Here is a 12,487-nt window from a genome sequence, read left to right as displayed (position 1 = left end):
ATACAGCTCACCCCTGGAGACTCCCAGAGTTGCGGCAGGCCTATCTTATGTGTTAAGGCTTTAAGATGGGATAGCCAGGGTATATTTTTAGCCTTCAATTGGTCCCAGATTGCTAAGAATTCAGCTCTATAGTCGTTGAGCTCGGGCGCTGTCCATAACCTTCTCCAATATAGGAGGGGTCGGTTTGATAGGAATTCAGAAATGGGTTCCAGATCTAGGTCTAGCCTCATAGGTATAAGAGGTGTACTCTGGGGGAGCCCTAGCAGATTTCTAGCGAATGTGTGTTCGGCCTTTGAAAGGGGTGATACACAAGTGTGGCCCCAAAGTTCTGCGCCGTATGTGGCGGTAGGTCTGGCTTGAACCCTGTACATTTCGAGGGCTGGGGAAACTGGTTTAAATTGCGTTTTCCTATGGAACTTATTAATGCCACCCACTATCTGCATTAACTTTAGGGCAGATTTGGCCACCTGGGGGCCCCAGCCGAAATCTTCGGTCAGGGTGACACCCAGGTAAACAAAAGTTCTGACCCTTTCAAGCGGGATGCCGTTCAGAGATGGGCAGAGACGGGTGCGCTTTGGTGGGCCGAAAATCATGTACTTTGTCTTATCTAAGTTCATTTCAAGTCCCCTCAGAGCGCAGAATGTTACAAATCCATCCAAAACCCTCTTGATGCCTGTTGATGTCCGTGATAACAGCAGGGTGTCGTCCGCGAACATCAGAGCAGGCACCCGCCCAGTTGACAAGCGAGGGGCATCATTGTTTCTGACCGCATCCAGGTCACCAACCAAGCCCTTTATGTAAAGGCTGAAGAGTGTGGGTGCCAGGGCGCAACCCTGGCCTACTCCTCTGGTGACGGGGAAAGGGTCGGATAAATCACCGTTCTTCCCACAGCGTACCTGGGCATAGTTCCCTTTATGAAAACGCTTTAAAACTTCTAGTAAGTATGGGGGGAGCTTTAGGTCTTCCAATACCCTCCATAGCTTTTGCCTGGGCACAAGGTCAAAAGCGGCCCGTAGGTCTACAAATACCAGGTATAAGCTGCAACCCTCCAATATTACCGTCTTCCAGTACAGAACCTGTAATCTAAAAAGCTGGTCTAAGGTCGAAATCCCGGCTCTGAACCCAGCTTGTAGAGTGGTTAGTATTTTATTTTCTTCTGCCCATTCTAGAATTCTATCCAAGATGATCCGACCCATAAGTTTCTGTGAGGTATCCAGGAGGCTTATCGGTCTGTAATTTGAGGGGGCCAAGGGGGAACCTTTTTTGAATATAGGGACAATTTCAGCCCCGGCCCATGTGTCTGGGATGTTAGTTCCCTGAAGCACTGCATTAAACAGTGCAGCTAAATAGGGTGCCCAGATCCTGGGTTGGGAATGGAAGAGATCACCGGGGACTTTATCCAGGCCGGGTGCTTTATTATGGGGCTGCCTGGCGATGGCGTGCTCTACTTCCTTGATTGATATCCTAACAGTGCTTTCAGAAACTACCCCAGCTCTAGCGCCTGCGTGGCCCGTGTGTTCCACAGATGTCATAGACCCTCGTGTTCTGGACTCACACTGGGAGTCCGGATTCGATATCATACAAGTAGAACCATCCGGTTGGAATGCCCTCTCACCAACTGGGTGCACCAATGTTTCCCCCAAGGGGGAACTATATAGGGTCGCAAAATGGGCTTCCCACACTGCGGGCGAAATATTTGGCAAAAAAGGTTCCGCACTATTTCTCCTGGTATTATTCACTAAAGCCCAGAAAAGTTTGGCGTCCTTCAGCATCAGGGCATTCCTCAATTTTCCCCATGTATCCTCTTCCCAGTCCATCCGACTCCTATGTAGTTCCTCCTTATATGCCTTCCTAAGGGTTCTGATATCCAACTTATTTTTTAGCTTAATTGCTGTTAGAAGTTCCTTTCGTAATTTCCTACAAACAGTATTATACCAGGGGTGGCTGTTTGGTACACGCCTCTTGGTACGAATTACAGGGTGGAAAACATCAGCCAGTGCCACAACTAGTTGTTTATGGATATCCAGTATTTGTGCATGCTCTTTTCCTTCGGCCATCTGGGCTATAAAAGGCGTGGCCATTTGGTAAATTTTAGCAAGTTGTAAGGGTGACTCTGCCAAATGTGGCCATTTCACCCGCCTTCTATTATTGGTTAATGCGAGGGGGTGGGTTACTAAAGTGGGGTTGGTCTCACTATTTTTCAGGCCAAAGGACCCTGGCTTCAGGGTTAGGATCAGTGCATTGTGGTCACTGTCCTGTCTTTTCTCAATTCTAAAGTCCAGCAGCTTGTCCCAATTTTTGGCCTCAATCATTACATAGTCAATGATAGAGACTCTGTTGGATCGGTTAAATGTTCCAGTTGCTGGGCGATCAGAATCCAATCTCCCATTGCATGCCCGCAGAGACATTGCAAGGGAGAAGGATTTTATTTGTAATGCCAAGGGTGTCCAGGCTCTTACTGGTACAGTGTCGGGAGCTGGGATATGCCACAGCTCATCTACTTCATCCTGGTCACCCAACTCAGCTTCACCCAACGGTTCAAACTGACAATTGAAGTCCCCTCCGATAACTAAGGCAATAGAGGGATCGAGCCCTGAAATAAATGAGGCCAGGTCACTAAATACGGCTGATTCTTTGCCGCTTTTGGTGGGTCTTGAGTATACATTTATTATTGCTACTGGAGAATTACCTAGGGGTTTTAAAAGGACACACTGGAAGTCCAGGGATTTTGTTGGTACTTGGGTGGCCTGGACTCCCAAGTGTGTGGCTATCCAGATTGATAGTCCACCAGAAGGCCGACCTTTGCCTGCGAATGACGCCAAGATGTCGTAAGTGGCAAAGGTCGTACTGACGCTATTTTCAAGTGCCCAGGTCTCCTGCATTAGGCAGATGTCAAATTTGGCCATAAATCCTACCCACTCTGGGGTGGGCAGTTTGTTTTTAATACCAGCTATATTCCATGAGACCAATTGTATGCAGCATTGATTCGGGCCATCAGAGCCCTTAGTAGCCCCGGTATTAGCATTAATTACCCTTTCCATGGATCTCTGTTCGGGTGGTAAGGTGGCTGTCAGATCTTCTTGCAGTATTTTCTCCACCGTAGCCTCTGCCCAGGTAGGAGTCTCGGTAATGGTGTGAGAATTTAGTTTTACTTCTGGGGTAAGTCAATCCACCTCCTCCAAAATACTGAATCTATTCCAGTGTGGGTGTATCGGGAAAAGAAAAGGGCGGGTGGGTCTGCTTTCCCTGTATGACCCTCTGTTTTCCGGGGTATAGGGTAGACGATAATACCCTCTATTTGCTGGCCTAACTCTTTGCCAGGGTGGTTCCAAGCTAGGAGTGGGATAAAAGTGTGAGAGGTGTAATGCAGATATTTGGGTGTTTTGTGCGTAGGCCTTGGTGCTGCATGTGTATTGCACAGCACTGGTGTCCCTAAAATTTAAGATTATCACATCCCCTGCTATGGTCTTTGGATTCCTCCCGATCCATCCCACTCTTCTAGTGAGAAGGATTTCACCTGAGATGTTAGTTGGTAGGGGCATGTTGACCGTTAGCCATTGGATGCACTTATTTTTGAGCTCATCCTCCCTTTCTCTTTTTCCCTCAGTTAAGGGTGGTACTCCCACAAGTACTACAACAAATGGCTGGGCTTCTGGGGGTAAGTTTATTGTTGGCAGCTGATAGGAGCTCGTTCTCGTCATCGTGTCATTTCCCATAGGTGTAATAGTTTTGGGCCCCTGGCTAACTTCCTTCATCTTTGTCGCAGCTTTATCAGCTGTATTTGTCAGGGTTGCTGTGGGTAGGGTGCTATTGCTCTGGTGGCCAGGGATCGGCACATTTTTGGATGGAGCAAAAGTTAAACTTTGAGTATCTGTGCTTAGACCCGTGTCACTACTCTGTATTAGGAGTTTATTGTTTCCGACATTTGAGTGAGAAGGGGTTTTAGATAATTCAGCTTCCACAGTAATGGGTCCCATACTTTTAGGGGGATTGGCTATCCCTGTTTTACCTCCCCCTTTGGCATTCATTGCAGAAATAAGTTTATCGATTTTTGACACCAATGGCTTTAGTTGTGTTGTTATTATCCTCTCTAGGGACGTTTGTAAATCCGTGACCATACTAGCAACCCAACAAGGTATCCCTGGCGTGGAATCAGGGAGACTATTAGAAGGGGTCACCAAATCATGGTTTACGTGGTTGTATTTGCTCGACCTGTTAGTATTGCATTTTTTCTTAATTCTAGGGCAGGATTTTCGTGTGTCTAGCTTTTTCCCTGCAACAGCGGGGAGGATTGAGAAAGTGGGTCCGCTGTGAGACTCTTTGTCATTCTCTACAGGTAGCTGACTGCAAGGCAGGTCTATATATGAAGATGTCATGCATAAGCTGGCTCCCAACACCTCATTCATAGTAATGGAAGTATCCATTTCCTGTACTGGGATACATAGAGATGGAGTAATAGAGAGCCTTCTCTCTGTGTTCTCAATGGCGGTAGCCACAACCCCAATGGTCTGCTGTAACATTTTATCTATAGCAGTCAAAGTTGGTAGGGGCTGAGGTTCCACGGTCAGTAGTCTGGTATGTGACCGTGTGGCAGGAGATTTAGTATTGTTTTTTTTTCCCCGTTTCATCATTTCGTTAAGTGCTGTGCACTATTAATACAGTGCGAGCTGGTAACAGGTCTGGCACTAACGGAGAGTAAGCTGAGTGATACCACGGAGGGGGATGGATAGTCTCAATACTAAACGTGGATGCCAATACAATATGCTAATTGAAGTAGTTCACTGCCTTACACACTATAGAGTAAGTCGTATAGTCCAGCAAGAGAAAATCGGGGACAAAAGTACTGACCAAGAGATGTGGCCCTGCCCGGCCTCGATCGGCCCCGGACGGCCACAGACGGTCCCGCCCTTGTCCCGGGCTTCTCCCGGCGCCGCCCGCGCGCGTCCCGCGACGCGGAGACCGACCTGGATTTTTAAACAGGTCCTGGCGGGAAGTCGGTGTTGGCGGTGGCGGCTTCCTGCCGCTAGGGCTGATGGGGTTTGTAGTTCCTACTGCCGCACTGGTGGCAAAGTTAGCGCCGGCAGGATGTAACCCTCAGCAGCGCTCAGAGCCCAGGGCAACCGCAGGTAATGTTGGCAAGATTCCTAGTGCATGACAAACAAAGCGCCCGCTCTGCCGAGACCGACCTGGATTTTTAAACAGGTCCTGGCGGGAAGTCGGTGTTGGCGGTGGCGGCTTCCTGCCGCTAGGGCTGATGGGGTTTGTAGTTCCTACTGCCGCGCTGGTGGCAAAGTTAGCGCCGGCAGGATGTAACCCTCAGCAGCGCTCAGAGCCCAGGGCAACCGCAGGTAATGTTGGCAAGATTCCTAGTGCATGACAAACAAAGCGCCCGCTCTGCCGAGACCGACCTGGATTTTTAAACAGGTCCTGGCGGGAAGTCGGTGTTGGCGGTGGCGGCTTCCTGCCGCTAGGGCTGATGGGGTTTGTAGTTCCTACTGCCGCGCTGGTGGCAAAGTTAGCGCCGGCAGGATGTAACCCTCAGCAGCGCTCAGAGCCCAGGGCAACCGCAGGTAATGTTGGCAAGATTCCTAGTGCATGACAAACAAAGCGCCCGCTCTGCCGAGACCGACCTGGATTTTTAAACAGGTCCTGGCGGGAAGTCGGTGTTGGCGGTGGCGGCTTCCTGCCGCTAGGGCTGATGGGGTTTGTAGTTCCTACTGCCGCGCTGGTGGCAAAGTTAGCGCCGGCAGGATGTAACCCTCAGCAGCGCTCAGAGCCCAGGGCAACCGCAGGTAATGTTGGCAAGATTTCTAGTGCATGACAAACAAAGCGCCCCAATCTATCTATCAATTATCTACTTGTGTATGTATCTCAAGGAGGAAGACATGCAGATTCATGAAGAAAACCTTTGTGAATGACAAAACCAGACCTACCCACTCACACAGCCCCCGTGCGCCACAAAATGCACGCTCTCTTCACATGGTCACCCACTTAAGAGCCAATATTGCACGGTAATAGATGTCCTGAGCTGGAAACCCCTTCGCAGTGCGGGTTTCCACTTACTACATGAAGGCTCTGCAAAGCTATATCCGTGGTGGTAGTTAGAGCAATCTCCTCAGGTTTTTAGCAGCAGAGGGAGTGCTGAGTGGTTTCTAGACAGTTCTAGGCATGAGGGCCCCTCCCCTCAATAGCCCAACCCCCCAGGCACCTCTCCATGGCTGGTCAGACTATTCCCACACATGGTGAGAATTTGTTCAATCCATGGGTTTGCATGTCTTACTCCTAGAAATTCATGTTCCACACATCTTGCTGAATTTCCTCTTGCTATGCACAGCGCTCCAATTGCACACTCAGGACAGCAGAGGTTTCTGCGGATGCTGGGAAGGCTAGTTTGTACTATTTTAATTCCTCCTTTTACACAATTTTCGAAAATTACAACTTTCCCCAAAATAGTACAGGAGCTGTATTTACTGTTTTACTTGAGTACTGGATTATTTATGGAAAGTTAAACATTCCCCAAATATTTTATGACAGGTTGAAACTTAACAAAGACAGTGGCTGCTGCTCTGAGCCTCCCAATGAAGGCAAAAACGAGGATTATCTCGCGTCCATTACTACGACATACCCATGCAACAATGTTTTTAGAATGCATTTAATTTTACAAAATAGGTAATGGAACAAATACTCTCAGATTAAATAAATAAAATAATGTATGTGATGTTATGTAAGGTTAAGGGAGGTATTGATTTGTGGTAAATTTGCTTTACATTTCTCATTTTTGTTTTTTGAAACACACACCTAGACTGTCCCCCAATAAGCAAATAATTAGGTGGCATCTGAATGTCTGAAGAGGGGCTTCCCAGTTTGTCAGGCATATCTGGGACGTTTCCTAGAAACAATGCTTACACAATGCTTTCAAGTCAATCATAGCACACATGCGCCATGCTTAAGCACAGCAAACGCTTGAGCACTCTAGCCCAGGTCTTTGCATCACCACTTAGCCGTACCACAGACTAAAACAATAAATACCAATTGATACGTCAACACCTGAGGTTCCATTTTAAAATCATTTTGAATACACTTAAGTACATCTGCTCTTCATTAGATTCCGGTGGCATCTGAGGGAATGGGCCTGCTTTTCTGATCTCCAGACTGGCATGTGTTGCCCCTACAACTTACCTTCAAGTTGTAATGGAGGAGGAGCATTTACTGGAAGGCTTACCTGGGGGTGGGGGGCTATTAAACCACCCAGTCAATAATGCTCATATTCCGCATGTTAAGGGCCCCTACTCTCCGTTGAGGTTACTCAAGGGCGGCTTGTCAGATTTATGCTGGGCTCCCTCAGACTTGGCTGCTGCATTGCTTTACTGGAGCTCGCGCAGCTGTTCGCGCCCCACGTGCACTGAGCAGCGTGGCACAGTCAGGCCGTTATTGGCCACCGCAGCTGTCACTAAGTCATACTAAGCAAATGGTGCTGAAAATTGAACACAGCATAAAATGTTACCACATGCAAAGTTCAGCCTTCAGCTTTGTAACCTGTTGCGGATGCATGGGCCCCGGGGTAGGGTTCGCTACTAGAGTACGCCTCAGGTGGCGTTGAATGGCACGTAGAGCACGCATTGAAATTATCTTCATTACGTATTCCGAGCGTCATTTCCTTTTGTTGGAGATAGTGCTGCTTAGGCAAATGCCAGTAAGCCCGATCCCCAGAAAGAGCTTGAAACTGGGTCATGAAAAATGACGTTTTTTTCTGTGAAGTGAGGAAAGTAACTGGAATGCACAGAAGTACGTACGGACCGAGCAATTTACTAAGTTTAGACCACGAATTTCCCTTTATGAAACAACCCCACTCAGTAATCTTTCGTGCGTAGAAGGCAACTTGTGCTTAATATGAGTCATATGATAGGAAAAGCGAATTTTAGTATTATATGTAAATAGCCAGATTTCAGGATATAAGGAAAGTTCAAAATGGGATATTGCATTTATAAATCATTTTGCTCATGTTCAATGGCCATTGCACAGGGGTAAATCCTGCTCGTTATAGTTCTTTCACAGTCTCCTAATTTCAGAACTGAAGCATTTTTAGTATTCTATACAATGAAGCCATAGTTGTTGCTTATTTATCTTACGCAACTAACAACCATTGACAAAGCCAATAGTCCTGGCTTGTTGTTGGTGCAATGTTACTTGTATTATATATCTGGATGTAATGACAGAAGCAGCACAATACCAGTTGGGCGGCACACTATGGTAAGCACAGATTTCTAGCCTATGTGTTTTTAAGCCACGCCCTTAATTACATCAGCCATGTCCCTTTGAGAGACACCTCCCCCCCCAGTTTTTTCATTCCACTTAAAGCCCTGGGGTTTCTTCTTGGGGAACTATTTTCCCCCTGGGAAAGTAACATTTTGGCGCTACCTAAAGTTTCTGGCATTTCAGGAATTGTAATGGTACACCATTGTGAAACTATCGTAACCTATCTTACTAGATGTGCTCAACTCTGAGCCGTATATGTGCCTGTGTCTTGATTCTTGAGACGTAAAAAATAAAGCCCTGCTTGCTCAGCTGAAACTTTACACTCTTGTTACTAGTGAAGGCCATCTACTAAATTCTCATGATCTCATCTAGGCACACTTGTGTTCGCTTGGAGAGAATTTTTTCATGTGATTGGTGGTAAAACTGTGTGTAGAAGTGTATATATTCGGTATCTGCCTTGTGTTGGCCACCTAGCTCTGTAGCTGATCTATGAGGATCACCTCAGTTATTATGTCCGTGATTTACAGACTAATATTCTCTGTAATAAGCACCAGCAGACACAACAGAAAACTTGAGATAGAGATTTCTTCAACACCATATAAAATGATGCTGCCATAAATGCCAACACATGGCCAAAGTCAATAATTCACAATTTTGCCTAACATCTGTGATTGGATCCGCTTGCCAGACTTAATTTGTAATAGTTTTGAAAATTTGGAAATTTTCATCCATGCAAATTCGTAAACCTGCTGGTGTAGATGTATGATCTTTTTGATGAATTGTGTCTAGAAAATCAAAAGTTAATAGGATAGTCCAGTGAATGAACTAATTCAATTTGGCTATTGTGGAAGGTTGTGCTTTTTTTATAGCACATTTTATTGAGTGGAGAAGTGTGGCTCAATGATTAGAGCGGCAGACCCTAATGCAGAGGTCTAGCCCGGAACCACGGTTCAATTCCCCACCTCAGTGGGTCTTGGGCTCAAAAATTCCACGGACCTGATAATTCGCGCCTTGGTGCCTATTCCAATCATGGAGTCCCACTCTGCAACTCTGGGCAATAGCTTGCTTAATCTCCACAACGGCCCCCACAACGCTAAGGATGCCTGGCCTCCACCTTGGGGGTGCCCAGGAGTGGACACCTCACAGGGAAAGCCAGGATGGGTTCCACAGCGGTATTCGTACAAGCGCCTTGAGACCCTTGTGGGTGAGTAGTGCGCTATACAAGTATCAAATTTACAATTTTTCGATTTAGATTTCTTCGCTACAGAGAAACAAAGTAATAATGCAACCATTGTACTTTTTTCCCATCCCTCCCCATCGCTCCAACCTTAAGAGCGCTCCCTCCACTGAACATCCTGGGGCATGGGAAGGTTGTACTTTAAAATCTGGTAGCATCTCATTCATTGGAGTTAGTTGTGTAGATAGACAATACCTTCTGAAGGTGAAGTTAAGCTTCCATGGCTTGTCAGACAGTAGGGGTTCAAGACCCCCTCCCACCAAAGCTTCCTTTCCTCCTCTGTCACAGTGAGACTTTTATCATAGATAGCAGATCTGAACACGTTTGTTCAATAAGTGTGCATGTCTTCATTTTAAAAATCTATGTTCCACATATCTTGCTGAATTTCATCTTGCTAGGTACCATACTCAAATTGCACCCAGGGAGGCACAGGACTTTAAGAATGCTGAGAAGGATAGCTTTTCATTTCTAATTCATTTTCTCATTTATTTGTGGAAATTACAACTTTTCCCGAAGAGTCCAGGAGTTTAATTTCCTATAAAAGCGTTTCAAGGCATGGGAAAAGTGGGCAGTTGCCCAGGGTCAACACCTTCCAGGGGGACCCTGATAACTGATAACGGTTTGCATATAAATATGTGTTTAATTTGACAGCTCAGACTTGCTCAGATTTCACCCTCACGCTCACAGACACTTTCTGGCGATTAAATGAAAATATAGGCGCATATTTACGGAAAAGGAACGCAACGCAGCACTTCACAGCAGGTCACCTTGCTGGCTGTGCTACGTCACAGGGAAAGGGCAGGAATGTGCTGTATTTAAAGCAATTTTGTGCATTCATGTCCTTTCCCACGTGCTGGCGCACAATGGGCTGCCCAGCGCCAATGCAGGGATCCTTGCACCATGATGCAATTGTGCCTACGTTGCATGCAGCATTGTTGTTGTGCAGGAAGAGGCACCTTCCTGCACAAAAAACAATCCTGAGAGATGTTTCCTGTTTCGATGTGTGCTGCAGCACACATAGAAAGAAGAAAAACACAAGCAGAAATAAACATATTTTCACTTGCTACTCCTCTCCTGGAGAGGAGCATAGTTTTGGCACATTTCCAGATTTACCTGTTCTTGTTAATCTGGGAATGTGTCAAAATCCATAGATGTTGTGTGGGAACACCCATGCAACACCCATGGAAACGCCTCCCTGGCGCAGAGTAATGCAATACAGCGATTTGCGCTGCCGTGCGTTACTCGAGATTTATGGAGCCACTCAGGGCCACGCAAGGTGGCCTTGTCTGGCTTCATAACTTTCTTTTTTGTGTTGGAACGCACAACAAGAGCTGTGCAACGGGCCCGTACATATGGCTCCAAAATCTTTCTGTCTCTCTCCCTCCTTAGTGCACCTCCCCTCTTCTACTTCCCCTCTCCCTCCTTACTTCTCTCTATCCCTACAATTCTATGAACCTGCCTGGTCTGGGGCTCCTCCCGCTTGTTGCCAGTATTAGATTGGTTCACAGGGTACATAAACGAAGCCATACACGGTAAGGAGCTCCAAATAAACGTGAGTTTATTTCGGTATGCTTTTAACAGGAGACTCTTCCAAGCTGTCTCTACTCCACCCATCCTCTCTCCACCAACCATCTCTACCGCCGTATCATCTGCCCTCCATTCCAGAAGGTTTGGGAGCACGCACTGAGAATACCACACTACCCCCTCTCTAACTCAAATCTCTCTACCTAGTATGTCTTTCACCTCTCTCCACCTCAAGTCTTTATCACTCTCTCTCCCACACTTGCCCACACACCTCTGCTCCCTCTACCACTCAGTGCCTACCTCACTGTGTCCTCTCCCTACCTTAAGTCTCTCTACCTCACAGCTCTCTGTGCACCTCCTTTATTTCAACTCACCCTCTTCACCTCATCTCTCTCTTCATATCTCCACTCTAGCTCAATGCATTTTTTCTACCTCACAATTCACACTCTCTCTCTACGTCTGTGTCACTGACCTCTCCTTAATTACTGCACTTCTGTGTCTCTTTCATCACTTTTCTTTCTACACCTGATCTCTCTGCTTTTCAAAACCTTTCTCAACTGTCCTTTCTGCCTCACGTCTATCTTTACTTGATCTTTCTTTCTATACCTCTTAGTATTGTTCTCCTTTTTCAATTGTTCTTCTCTTTGTACCTTGCACGTCTCTAGGATTCTATTACTACCTCTCTCTGCCTTTCCCACTCTATACATGTCATTCTCCCACCTCTAGCTCTCTCTAACTCACTCTAAAACCTAACCTAACAGTTCAACTCTCTTTCCCTACCTACCTTCCTCTTTCTACTTCTCCTTTCTATGCCTTACTTCTCTCCCTATATCACTGATTTTACTACCCCATCTCTGAAACAACCTCCCTTTTTGCTCTGCTTCACCTCTTTCTCTCTCTCTCTATGCCATTCTCTTTGCCTCTACATATTTCTCCTGTCTCCCAGTCCTTCTGTTGTTCTCACTCAGAAGATTCTCAAAAAACCTAACTGCTTTGCTTTTCACTGTGCAGATTGAAGGAAAGTTGTGAAGGTCGATTTATTTCGGATTACGAATATCCAGCAATTAAAGTTACAATTTTAAGCACATATGTACATATGCTTTTTTACAGTTGCTATGCACTAATTAGTCCATTAAATATCCCTCGAGTGACCCTTGCCCTAACAAGCTAGTTAGACACAGTACTTCACAAATTATTGTTGAAAAACTAAAAGTTCTAGATCAAAGCACAAGAAGAAGTGACTTTGCCCACGCTTGTTAAAGTTTTCTCTGGTACTGGTTGGCTGGCAGATGCTGGCCAGCTTGGGTTATTGGCTGTTTATGCGTCCCCCAGTTTCTGAAACTTTAGCATACAATTCAATATTGTTTGGCCACAGAGGGCCTTGAATTAGCTGAAAAACTGAAATAAATACACAGTTTGTCCATACAGGAGCCCCAAAATATTTCTTGCCCAGGGCCTGACAAGTCCTTA

Source organism: Triturus cristatus, chromosome 6 (assembly GCF_964204655.1).
Source record: "Triturus cristatus chromosome 6, aTriCri1.1, whole genome shotgun sequence".
Classification (NCBI taxonomy): domain Eukaryota; kingdom Metazoa; phylum Chordata; class Amphibia; order Caudata; family Salamandridae; genus Triturus; species Triturus cristatus.
Note: the sequence above shows the minus strand (reverse complement) of the source record.